Source organism: Myotis davidii, unplaced genomic scaffold (assembly GCF_000327345.1).
Source record: "Myotis davidii unplaced genomic scaffold, ASM32734v1 scaffold616, whole genome shotgun sequence".
Lineage (NCBI taxonomy): Eukaryota > Metazoa > Chordata > Mammalia > Chiroptera > Vespertilionidae > Myotis > Myotis davidii.
This window is the reverse complement of record NW_006291965.1, coordinates 3,257,471-3,262,603: the sequence shown is the minus strand read 5'-3', so window position 1 is coordinate 3,262,603 and position 5,133 is coordinate 3,257,471.

The following is a 5,133-nucleotide window of genomic DNA, read 5'->3' as shown; positions in this document are numbered from 1 at the left end:
TGCGAGGGCCTTCAGCCAGAATCTCATTCTTTCTTACCTAGATTATTGAACAACTCCTTGTCTTTCTGCTTCCCACTGCGAGGGCGATTTTCCTAAAGATCATGTCAGTTTTATTACTATCTGGTCTAAGGTTATTCACAACTCATCACATTTTTAGGATAAAACCAAAGGTCCTTAGCATGGCATACAAAGTCCTTCAGCTTCTGTCTTTTGCTTACCTGTTGGGCAAAATCAAGTTACACTGGAGCTCGGAAAAGTTGGTGCTTTCTTTGTTCTCCGGAATTTTTTCACTGAGAGGTCTCACTACCACCACCAAGAAACTTCTTCTCTCACACCACACAGGGGTTGGTGTCTCCTCTCTGCTCTCATAACCCCCTGTGTCTACCTGTCCATCGTTTCTGCCATATTTCCTGGATACTATCTGTTCTTATTGGAGTCCCCTACACATAAGCCTCTGAAAGGATTTGTTCTTATAAGAAATAACCACTGTACCTTGTTTTTCTTGTCCACATCTTAGCAGGGCACTAACTCAGAATAGGCACTGAAGGAGTGTCTATAAAATGTGTTTATTTGGTAGAAGAAAATCAGATATTAGATGGATAATTGGACTTGATGGCTAGAAATTTCTAGAAATTCAGCTTGTAAAATTTGCTGGGCCGATTCTACTCTAGTATTTAAGCTATCACTTTGCATACTCTCAGGTCCAATTTCTTATCCCTTAAATGATAATTAAGTATTTGATGAATACCTACTATGTGCCAGATACTGCATGATACATCACAGATGTATAGTATGTAGAGCTATCTGTGGCATTCTCTCTCCCTCAAGAATCTTGCAGTCCAGGTTAGAGACATTGCTCATAACAATTCTATTGCTATGGGACAATTGCTATTAATATAATGCAAGTGATATGGGAAGTCAATGAAAGAAACACCTAATTTTCAGAAAAGGAAAGAAGAGGAGGTGATATTTGAATCTTGAAGATGAGATTGGTGCTTAACAAGATGATAAAATGTTGGGTATGGACCTGGGAGTAAATTACAGAGGAAAAGATCAGCTCCTAGATCAGGTGATAACTGAATTCCAGGAATGGGGTTTGGAGAACTCACCCAAAGGGCAAAGACAGTCATGCCAAGAAGGCTGGGTTTTGCCTTACAGGAGATGAGGAACCATTGAATGGTTTTCAATAAATTGAATCTGATTTGCATCATTGAGGGATCATTTGGGTGCCTGTGTGTAGGAATGCAGAAGGATAAGAAGAAGTAGCAAGGACACCTAGGAGATGACTGCAGTGCCCCAGGCTACAGGTTATGGAGGCAGCGTACCCTCGGGATTATGCATGTAGATTCCTGCATTCAAACCCCAGCTCAGTTCATTACTAGCTGAGGCAAGCTAGTCAGCTTCTCTGTGCCTCAATGTCCTCACCTGAAAATTGGGTTTATAATAATAACAACAGATAAGATAACTGCGCAGGTTTAAAGGGAAATTTGTGCAGAGCGCTTAGAACAGTGTCCATCTGAAAGTAAAAATATATTTATGTACTCTTTTTTTCTGTAAGGACCTGAACTAAAGAAGAGAACATAGAATAGAAGAGACAAGTTCAATAAATATTCAGCAAGTAGGACAGAAAGCATTTGGAATGTGACAAGATGTGGTGGTAGAGAAGATGGATAAATTGAGAATGATCCCCAGGTTTGTGGCTTAAGAAACTGGATTGAGTGATGATGTCCTTCATAAGAGGAAGAGCAGAATTCTTTTCCCCCTGAATTGCACTTTATCCTGAGCAACTCACCTACGCATGAACTAAACTGCCAATCATATTTGTCTATCATAGGAAAAACAATATATTGTTTTAAGCCACTGAGATTCCACTCTGTTTCTTCTTATGGTTTTGTTAAAGCAACATAGCATAGCTTACCCTGACTAATTCAGTCTGCATCCTGAGGGTAAATAGATGTTGTCCTTCTATTACTCAGAATTTATTGCATACTTTGAGTCACTGTCATATTGAAAGATATTTTCCCAAACTTTATTTTAAATTTATTTATTTTAAATTTATTTATTTTAAATTTATTTATAAATTTATTTATTTATTTATTTGAGAGGAAGAGGCAGAGACAATATCAGAGAGACAGTGACTCTCAGTTCAGCAGAACTGGACACAGAAAACGAGTGTGAGAGTCACTTTAATAGGAGCCATGGGTCACCCTAGCCGGTTTGGCTCAGTGGATAGAGCGTTGGCCTTTAGACCGAAGGGTCCCAGGCTCGATTCTGGTTAAGGGCACATACCTCAGTTGCAGGCTCCTCCCCAGCACATGCAGGAGGCAACCAATCAATGTGTTTCTCTCACATTGATATTTCTCTGTCTTTCCTTCTCTCTTCCATGCTCTCTAAAAATCAGTGGAAAATATCTTCGAGTGAGGATTAAAAAAATAGGAGCCAATTCTAATATTTTAACTATTTTACTATCTATGCCCCTCAGCTTCAAGTACCTACAGAATGAAGAGGCATTCAATTAGAAATATATGTGTCTCCAAATCAGATGCCTCATAAGAGTCTGCCCAGAGCAGGAAGTTTTTGAAAGCTTCAGGGGTGGTTATTGAGTCTGATGCTGGAAATGTTGAATCTGAGTTTCTTGCAGCACATTCAAGGGGAACTTATTCAATAGGATTTGGGTATATAGGCCTGGGGTTCTGGGGAGAGATCCCCCGGCTGAGAATGGAGATTTCCATCCTATCAGCATCCAGTTGAGGATTGAAACTCTGACATTGTATGCCAGGTGGCTTAAGGAGACAGTACAGACTGCGAAGGGGGTTGAGGGAAGAGCTTAGGAAACACTAACACCAAACAGTCGCTGGAGAAAAGATCCCAGAGAAGACGGCTGAGTAAGACAAAATGGAGGAACAAGAAGAGAATCGCAGCATAGCAAATTAAACAATGGATAAGGCTCCCTGTTGCTTAGCAATGTCATGAACAGTAGGTGCCTGCTGATACCCAGTACTGGAGCAACACTGAAATTCCACATTTCATGGAAGTTCTTATTTGTCTGTAGCCTGGTTTTGTTGTGTTCAGCCTCAAGTTTTTGAAGCTGAAGATTTGTTCTAATTTGCATGGAGAGTCCATATCCCAGAAGGAAAGCACAACTATGATATTGTAGTTGTAAGACTTTGCTTTTCTATTTCAGGAAGCCGACTGTAAGTAATTCAGTTTCTAAAAAACACTTGTTTGTCAAATTGAGAGCTAAAACGCCTACAAGAATTAAATCTTTGACAGGGCAATTATGCAAGTGATAAGGAAAGAGCCACGTGCTTCTTTGCTTGGCCTTTTTGGTAGTTCAGGAATTCAGAACAAATTCTCTCGCGTGATTCATTTGGACCAATGCCTAGTCTATCCTACATGGAAAAAAATGATCAGGGGATGATGCTTGTTCACAAGGAAATCGGTGAACATATCCCATAAAACCCTCATAATTAGAAATTCTCCTACTGAGCATCCAATAGAAGGTGGGAAAAAACCCTCTCCATATACAAATGCATCTGTTTAGCCAGAATTTTAAGAAATCCCACTTCGCCTGGCTGGGAGCTCATGTGGTTAGAGTGTCATCCCAGTATGCCAAGATCGTGGGTTCAATCCCTGGTCAAGACACATACAGGAATCAACCAATGAATGCATAAATAAATCAAACAACAAATCTCTCTCTCAAATCAATAGTAATAATAATAATAATAATAAAAGAAATCCCCATTCACTCTTAGAACATGCAGTGTGAACCTGTGTGTATAATTTTGACTCTCATTTTCCTATCATATATGTATTGAACTACTACTTTTGCCAGGCACTATGCAGAGTGCAGAGCACATGACATTCAGGGCAGATAGCCCCATGCCTTCCTGCGGTTCACACTAGCGCAAGGACAAAACTCTCAAAGCAATCAGAAAAACACAAAAGTTGGCTTAATTTATAAGTGCTGTGATGGGAAGAAGGGGCTGAGCAGGAAGATTACAGCGAGAACCTACTTTACTTAGGGTTGAACTTAGAAGTTGCCCTTCAAACTGAGCATAATGACAAGAAAGAGCTAACCCTGGAAGGAGCAGGGGGAAACATTCCAGAAAGTGGGAGTAGCCTTTACATAAACCACTGGGTGATGCAGGGAAGAGGCCAGTGCAAGAGGCACTGGTGGCTGGGAGCTGCAAGAGGAAAGTGGACAAGCGCTGAATGTCTCCCTAAGTGTCCAGGGGAGGGTTTACCGGGAAAAGGGCCTGGATGAAATGCTGCCGCTGTCCACAGCCCACAACACGTCATGGGCCGTAGCAGCATGACTGCGGGTAGAAGAGCCATTCCCCACACTGGTGACAGATGATTATGAATCTAAATAGCAGCGAAGGGCATTAAACACTCCTTGGGAGCCCTGCAACACTTCCTACCTTATGCTGGGGAGTCGTTTACTCCTGCTCTTGTCATGTTTGGGTGGCAGATTCGATTGCTCTGAAGCAGAGCTTCTCTGATCTCACTGTGACCTGACGTTAAGTCGGGAAGGCTGGGCCTCTATCAACCCACATAAGAGAGGCTCACATGCAAGAGTAGTGTCTACTGGTAAGAACTGGAGTGGCGCTAGCAGACCTATAAACAATATTTTGAGAAAGTAAATGGATTTTAAAAGGAGGTAGGTTTCTCTGCCACTTAGTGACAGCTATTTTTGTTGGTTTCAGCATAGAGCTTAGCGGTGAGTGGATACTAGCTGGCTGGCTGGCTGAATGAATATTCGAATAAACTAGGCACAAATGGGGAGGCTGCTTGGAGTGGTAGAAGGCCGTTTGACCCTAGGGGCCGCCAGACCTTGCTGCGCTGGGGTTCTGGGAACCTCTGCTTTTGCATCTGTACTGCAGGAATGAGGAGGCCTGTCTGGGAGGCTGGATGAAGCTTGCAGATCATGTATTGAAGCATCTGGCATACTAATTAGCATTGATCTTTGGTTGCTATTTTTATTATCATCATTCGGTTTCCCTACTTGATGCCCTCGCTTTCATTCATCTTCTAAATCACCCAGTTGGGATGCTATCCTGTCCCTTCTTGTTGCTAGCTGGTCATCTCCTGGGAGGGTTGTTCCACTCATCTCTGCCACCCCCTGCTCTC